This window comes from Acomys minous, assembly GCF_964271855.1.
Source record: "Acomys minous genome assembly, chromosome: 11".
NCBI lineage: Eukaryota > Metazoa > Chordata > Mammalia > Rodentia > Muridae > Acomys > Acomys minous.
In genome coordinates this window covers 59325485-59334220 of record NC_140492.1, presented here as the reverse complement: position 1 = coordinate 59334220, position 8736 = coordinate 59325485, and positions in this window count along the sequence as shown.

Genomic DNA, 8736 nt, shown 5'->3' with positions numbered 1-8736 from the left:
CCAGCCAGGGCTAGAGACAGTGCTACAAAATGAGACCCTGTTTCAGAAAACAAAAGCAGGGCCTGGAGAGGTGGCTCAGCAGTGACAAGGACCTGGATTCAATTTTCAGCACTCCCCGGGCAGCTCACAACTCTCCTGGCCGCCAGCCAAGCATGTGATGCACAGAAACGTCTACATTTGTAAAAAGTAAAAGCGAAACCACAGGGAATATTTAACCAGCGGGTATTCAGTATGGACCCAGGTGATCTTGAATGATATTGTTAGCGCCTTTAATCCCAGGGAGGCAGAGGCAGGCGGATCACTGTGTTCGAGGCTAGCCTGGTCTACATAGTCCAGGACAGCCAAGATAACAGAGAAACCAAAGAGAGAGAGGGGGAGGGAGAGATTGTTACATCCTTGAGGGGAGAGGTTTCTTCAGTGCATGTGTTGCTGCTCTGAGGACATAGCAAACCTCACAGAATTTTACTGGGGGACACACAAAATGGTGGCTGCCTCTACTCAGGCAAACGGCAGCAGGGAACTAAGCAGGAGCTAGGCGTACATAGGGTTTCTGGAGGCCTGTGGTTTTCCAGGGTGAGGATTGGTGGGATGCCAAGTTCTGAGTTTGGGGGGGAGTCGGGTTGGCGGAGTTTTCTAAACCTGGAAGTGAGCTTGGACTTTATACCCTCGAGAACACTGAGACAATCTAACCATAACTGAGGACGTAATTTATTGCTTCCTACGCTAGCAGGAACTCAGGGTGTGTGAAAAGATGGGCCTAAAGGCCTCTGAGGAGGAAATGATCCCAACTGTTGCTTTGCTTTGTTTTTTTTTTCGAGACAGGGTTTCTCTGTGTAGCCCTGGCTGTCCTGGACATCGATTTGTAGACCAAGCTGGCCTCAAACTCACAGAGATCCTCCTGCCTCTGCTTCTCAGAATCTGGGATTAAAGGCGTGCGCCACCATGCCCGGCTGTTACTTGTTCTTGCAAAAGACCCAGACTCAGTTCACAGCACCCAAATGGAGATTCACAGCCATGCATACATCCCCTGTGGGTCCCAGACACACATATGATGTACACACATTTGGGAAGACAAAATAACTTTAAATTTTTTTTAATCTTCCAGAAAAAAATTACAAAATAGCCAAAACAAAACACACAAGGGATCAATTGGAGAAAAGAGAAAGATCTGTAAAAGGCCTTGAGTGCTCATGATGACTCTGAGTAGAGCTGGCTGATTCAAAAGAATACAGGGTTGGGGCTGGAGAGATGGCTCAGTGGTTAAGAGCGCCGCTTGCTCTTACAGAGGTCCTGAGTTCAATTCCCAGCAAGCACAGATGGCTCACAACCACCTATGATGTGATCTGATGCCCTCTTCTGCAGATAAAACACTCATATACAATATATATATATAAAGAATACGGGGTGTGCCCCATTCCATAGCCAAGCTGTTACCGAGAGCTATCATTTGACAATTTGATCTTTACCAGTCCCTCAACCATGAGGGTCCCAAAAATTCCTCTTTGAAATTGCCTCATAAAATTAATCCCTTAGCAGGGCACCAGTGGCGCACGCCTGTAATCCCAGTACTTGGAAGGGAGAGGCAGGCGGGAGCTCTGTGAGTTTGAGGTCAACCTGGTCTACAAAGCAAGTCCAGGACATCTGGGGCTACACAAAGAAACCCTGTTTCGGAAAAAGCGCCCCCCCCGCCGCAAAAAAAAAAAAATGAATCCCTTAGACATAATCATTAAATTCCCAATGTTCCTAGGAGGATACACCCTAGAAATAAGAGAGCTCTTGAATAAGATCAGATTTCTCTCTTGAAAGGAGGGCACATGAGTAGTTGAAAATGGAGCATAATTAAGCAACTCTCCAGGGCAAACCCGAATTACAAAAAAATAAGGCTAGCCAAGGAGTAACAGCAGAGGCACTGACCTTAGGAGCAGACAGCTTGCTTCCACCGTGAGTGCGTGCTTAGAAGACCTTGTTTTTATAAATCTGAAGATTACAGGAGATAGAGATAGAGCCAGACACAGTGGTACATGCTTACAGCCTGGCTACTCAGGAGACAGGAGGACCGGGAAATTCCATCTCAGAGAAAGGAAAAAAGTCGTTTGGGGTTGTATTTGTTTTTAAGACAGATTTAACTTTTGGTTGTGAGCCTAGCCTATAATGGCTGAGCCATCTCTCCAGCCCCAATTTTAACTTTTAAACCTTTTCAGAGGTGGGGCATGAAACAGTCTTGGCAGCCTGTATAAGATCTATCAAATACTATAAGATCTATCAAATACTAGAAAATGTGTTTAGGACAAGGAATTCAAATCTCTTTTATTCTTTCCCACATTGTGAGACTTTCATGCAAATGTCCCTACACACACACACACACACACACACACACACACACACACAGGCACACACAATAGCCTAGTAAAAGGCTTTTGTGTTTGTTTACACAAAGGCTCCTGCTGCATTCCAGGAATTCTATAACCTGAGGCAGTGGCCTCTTGCCCTTTCCTCCTTCATTTCCCAGTTCTTCCTTGACTAGCCAATTAAGGAAACAGCTGCCTGTCCAGGCACTTCAGTTGGAGTGGTGGTCTCTTTCTTTGCAACCCTGAACTTATTTCTAACACCTGGAACTCACCATTTTTATGATTTAGATTATACGGTAATAAGATATAAGGCAGCAGATATTAGATTATATGAGGAGTTTAGTAAGTGAGCCTGGGGGGGGGGGGAGAAGGAAACGGGGAAGGGGTACCCCAGAAAGGGAGACAGAGGAAGAATAAGAGGGGGCTAGAGAGACTGGGAGAGAGAAGGGAGAGAGAGGAAGAGGAAGAAGGAGGGGTGAGGTAGGACTGTCCTCCTATATTGCCCTCGGCAGTGCCACACCCTCATGGCAGGTAGGCAGTGACATCACAGGTGGGCAGACTGAAGCAGAATCCTAGCAACCATTCTCCTAGGAGCTACAGCCGTGTACTAGAACGCTCAGGCGTTTATGCTGTGGTACACAGGTAGAGGGCAGAGGACCACTCAGTGGAGTTGGTGCTCTCTCTCCACTTTCTGTGGGTTCTAGGAATCCGACACTGGTAAACTCAGGCAGTCAAGCTTTCTCCGCCATAGCCTTACTGGCTCCGGCAACTGTACTTTATTGTTTGTTGTCTTGAGACAGAATCTCACCATTTAATTCTGGCTGGCTTGGAACTCTCTCTGTAGACCAGACTGGCCTCAAACTCCTGCTTCCAAGTGCTGGGATTAAAAGTTTGTTGCACTGGGCGGGCGTGGTGGCGCACCTTTTATCCCAGCACTTAGAGGCAGAGGCAGTTTGATCACTGTGAGTTCCAGGCCAGCCTGGTCTACAAAGCGAGTCCAGGACAGCCAAGACTACACAGAGAAAACCTGTCTTGAAAAACAAAAAAAAAAAACAAAACAAGACAAACAAAAAAGGGTGCTGCATCCTGGCCTCCTCCACACATTTTTTTATACAACATTTTTTTTTTTCGAGACAGGGTTTCTCTGTGTAGCCTTGGCTGTCCTGGACTCACTTTGTAGACCAGGCTGGCCTCGAACTCACAGCGATCCGCCTGCCTCTGCCTCCCGAGTGCTGGGATTAAAAGCGTGCGCCACCACGCCCGGCATTTTTTATACAACATTTATTTACAGTTTGGTGGCCTGGCTATAGAGATGACTCAGCAGTTAAGAACATTGATTGCTTATCTACAGGATGACAGCTGACACATGCTACCTCATATCTGTTTGTCTTCTGGTCTCTGGGGGCACAAGGCATGTACAGACATGCATGTGAACAAAACACCCATACATAAAATTTTTATTTTTATATTTTTGAGATTAAAATTGCATGCAATTACATCATTTTCCCCTCCTCTTTCATCTTTCTAAATCACCCCATATACCCCTCCTTGCTCTGTTTCAAACTCATGGCCTCTTTTTTCATTAATTGTGGTTACACACACACACAAATACTGTTAATGTTAGATGTTAGAGGCTACTGCTTATGGGAGATAACAATGCACATGTTTTCGTGCCCCTAAACATCTGCACCTCATGTGCTCAATCGTGCCCCTGCTTGGATGGAGACAGGAAGTTCACAGGAGGTACATCAGGAAGCAGGAGGTACTGCAGGAGATATGCTCTGATTGGACCTGATGTGGAACACTGTGGTTTTATTATTAGGATTCTGCTTCAGTCTGCCTACCTGTGATGTCATTGCCTACCTACCACGGGGGCGTGGCCCTGCCCATAGCTATATAAAAGCTCTGCCATCCTACCTCGCCCCTCCCTCTTCTTCTCTCTACTCTCTTCCTCTTCCTCTCCTCCTCTTTTCCTCTCTCTCTCTCTCTGGGGTACCCCTACCCCTTTCCTTCTCCTCCCATGTTCATTTAATAAACTCTGTAACGTAATATCTGCTGCCTGATACCTTATTGTCTTATCTTATTCTCATACATAAAACTTATGGCTGTGGGGCTGGAGAGATGGCTCAGAGGTTAAGAGCACCATCTGCTCTTCCTAAGGTCCTGAGTTCGATTCCCAGCAACCACATGGTGGCTTAACAACCACCTGTAATGAGATTTGGTGCCTTCTTGTGGTGGGCAGGCACAGATGTGGGCAGAATACTGTATAAATAGTAAGTAAACCTTTAACAAAAAACGTAGGGCTGTGCTTTTGAGCCTCTGCAAAATGTGACACGTTCATGGCTATTTTCTGGGAACCCAGGAATGGTCTTGGCCAGTGTCCATCATCCTGGCCAGTATCCAAAGCTTGCCTCAATTGTGGTTCAAAATTGTGGTAGTGGTCTTGTTCTCTATTAACGGTAGGGTTAATAGTACATATTCCTAATATAGCCTGCTCAGTCTATATACAGTGTTACTTGTATGTGTGTGTTCAGGGCTGACTATTTGGTAACCAATTGGTGTGCTCTTCCCTGGGAAGACTGTTCTCAGCATTCCTCCATTGCCTGTGGTTCTTTGTGAATGACTGCAGCCTCCTGGGCATAAATACTTTAAAAGTTTTTTGGTGGCTGAGCTGGATGGTGAGCACACACCTTTAATCCCAGCACTCGGGAGGCAGAGGCAGGCAGACCACTGTGCGTTCAAGGCCAGCCTGGTCTGATCTACAGAAAGGGTCCAGGACAGCTAAGGCTACACAGAGAAACCCTGTCTCAAAAAAACCAAACAAAAACAAACTAAACAAAACAAAAAATTATGGTGACTTGTGCATTAATTGTCCTTTGATATTGTGCCTTAATTTCATGGCTGTGGTTTGTGTGTTTCTGTAGGACCTTGCACATCATTATTAAATAAAGCATTTATTACAGAAGATGAGTCTTTGAGATGACTCAGTGAGTAAAGGTGCTTGCTGCCTGATTGTTAGCATCCTGCCCCAGTCTGCCTAGCAACCTGTGATGTCATTACCTACCTGCCACTAGGCGTGCCCCTGCCCAGGAGTATATAAAAGGACAATCCCACCTTGTCTCTCTTACCTCTTCCCTTTCTCCTCTATTACCTTTCTCTCTTGTTTTCCTACCTCTTAACTTTCTCTCTCTCTCTCTCTCTCTCTCTCTCTCTCTCTCTCTCTCTCTCTCTCTGTCTCTGTGTCTACCTCTCCTCCGGTCTCTCTCTCTCTTTCTCTCTGGGGTACCCCACCACTATAATACACTTCTTCACATCATATCTTTTGTGTGGCGCATAGTTCATATTTCATATTTCAAACTGGTGACCTGAACCTGGGACCTCTGGGACCTACAAGATGGAAGGAGAGAATCAACTCCTGAAAGTTGTTCCTTGACCTTCACAGCTATGCACATATACACAAGACAGTCACACAGTGCAGTCAATTTTAAAGCAACAAAGGGGTTGAGATACATTTGTGTCTCTGCTGGAGGTGAACCCAGGACTCTATGCACTGAGCTACCTTGTAGCATGAAGTTAGTTTTCCTTTCAACATTCTGGACCATTTTATTTATTTTTGTTTTGAGTTCTTTCTGTTGGGATGTTGGTTATTTGTTTCGTTTTGTTTTACTTTTCTCGATTTCCAGAGGATTCTTTATGTGCTGGGAAATTCGACTTTTTCTCTGTGGTGAGTTACAAAAAATATCCCCGGGAGAGTAAGACTCCCTGAGCTCCTAGGAAAGCATTGATTTTTTTTTTCTATCTATATCCATGGTAACAAGTAACAGCAGAACAGGTTATAACCCCAGCTAATCAATCAATGACAGCTGAGTTCACTGACTACACCCCTGACAACTGAATGAAAATGAAGACATGACTGCTCCAAGGTATGGTTGGGGAGAAGGATGTTATTGTAGATATGAGGGAAAGTACATCTATAAACCTCTGGAAGAGTCCAGACTGAACCAGGCCATGATGGGAGGGAGAGGGAGGGAAGGAGGAAGGGAGAGAGAGGGAGGGAAGGAGGGAGATGGAGGGAGGGAAGGAGAGAAAGAGGAGAGAGAGAGAACCAAGAGAGCTCATGGCAGACCTACATAGGAATAAGAAGCAGAGAAAAGGAAAGGGGGCGGGGTGAGACGTTCTGGGAGGAGCCACAGGTCCTGAGTGAGCCCAGAGACCAAGCATGCACTTTGATATGCGAATAGATAGCACAGTTAGCCATTTGTTCTGCGTTTCTTTGGTACCTGACAAAAACCAATCCCTAACCGGCTCTTACTTTGAAAGTCAGCTCACCTTTGGTGGGCCTCCTGTGCAGCTGACTCAACCTGCTCTGGCTTTGAAGTTAAACAGCCACTACCAACCCTGCTACGAAGGTAGCCTCACACGTTGAGTTCTTATCAAACTGCCTATCACCAGCCTGCTTTGTGCCAAGTGATTATGTCTAACCATAACCATTCTCTGTCTCTCTCTCTCTCTCTCTCTCTCTCTCTCTCTCTCTCTCTCTCTCTCTCTCTCTCTCTCTCTCTCTCATAAGTGGTACATTGAATTTAGGGTCTTAATTTTCACAGTTTTGGTCTCTCATCTTGACATCGGTGTTTTCGTTTCACCTTGCAGAGAGTATTTTATGTTTACTATGCTGATTTAAAAAAAACATGCAATTGGTGTAATGATTTAAAAAATAAGAAAATAAGATGATTAGATAATAAGATGCCAGGCAACAGATATTAGATATATAAAAGTTTATTAAATGAGCATGGAGGAGAGAAGAAAAGGAGGGAGGGGTATGAGAGAGAGGTGGGGGGGGGCAGGGCAAGGTAGAAGAGAGAGCCACAAGGAGGGTCTATCTTTTTATATAGCCCTGGGCAGGGCCATGCCCTCATAGCAAGTAGGCAATAACATCACAGGGAGGCAGACTGAAGCTTAATCCCAATAATTGATGGCTCAGTGGTTAAGAGCACTGGGAGGCAGGGGCAGGTAGATCTATGTGAGTTCAAGGCCAGCCTGGGCTACAAATTGAGTACAGGACAGCCAAGGATACACAGAGAAACCCTGGAGAGAGAGAGAAGAGAGAATGGAGAGAGAGAGAAGAGCAATGCGGCCTGGAGAGATGGCTCAGAGGTTAAGAGCACTGTCTGCTCTTCCAGAGGTCCTGAGTTCAATTTCCAGCAACCACATGGTGGCTCACAACCATCTATAATGTGAACTGGTGCCCTCTTCTGGCTTGCAGGGGTAGAAGCAGGCAGAGCACTGCATAATAAATAAACTAATTAAAAAAAAAGAGCTCTTACCCCTCTTCCTCTTCCTCTCATTCTTCCTGTCTCTCTCTGTCCCCCTTTCCTTCTCCCCACCACGCTCATTTAATAAACTCCTCTATAAAAAAAAAGAAAAAGAAAAGAAAAGAAAAAGAAAAAAGCATTGGATGCTCTTCCAAAGGACTTAGGTTCAATTCCCAGCACCATATGGCAGTTCAAAACTGTCTATAACTCAGTTCCAGGGGATCTGACACCCTCACACTGACATACCCAAGTCACGAAATCTCCACAGACCACCAGAGACCAGCCAGATGTAATGTACACAGGATCTTTTTTATTGATCTTGCTCCGGAGCAAGGACTGTCTGTTCCCCAGAGGCTGAGGAAGGTGGGCGGCCTTGATTCCTTAGAATACAAGGTTTTTAAAGGCAGAAACCACAAGCGGGACTTTCCCAGCCTTGGCATCACATAATTGGGTAAGGGGCATAGGGGAAGTTGGCCTTAATTGATAAGGTACAGGGCAGAGGAGCTTTGAGTCATGCTGCAGGGGGACTCTTATCTAGGCATTTCATCTGCTGTAGCTGTTACACTGCGGGCCTCCCACACAATTGGGGAAGGGGAAGCTGGCCCTAATCTGATAAGGTGAGCTTTTGTTTGGATCTCAGGGAAGTGAGCCCCTACTCTAGCTCCCAGGGAAGTTGACTTCAGGCTGATTAAGCACAGGGCAGGGAGGGGGTGTCTGCTCAGGGAAGCTAGCCCTCGTCCAGTTGCCACACATGCAGGCAAAACATCAATGAACATTACATAAATAAATAAATAGAGTCGAGCATGGTAGGCACTCCTTTAATCCCAGCACTTGGGAGGCAGAGACAGGTGGATCTCTGTGAGTTCAAGGCCAGCCTCAACTACAAAGGGAGTCCAGGACAGCCAGGACTACAAGAGAAACCCTGTCTCGAAAAACCAAAAATAAATATCCATACAATTGATTCTTTTCATGTGGTGCCAGCCTTTAATCCCAGCACCAAGGAGGCAGAGGCAGAGGCAGATCTCTGAGTTCTAGGACAGCTTGGACTACATGCAGAGTTCTAATCCAGCAAGGGC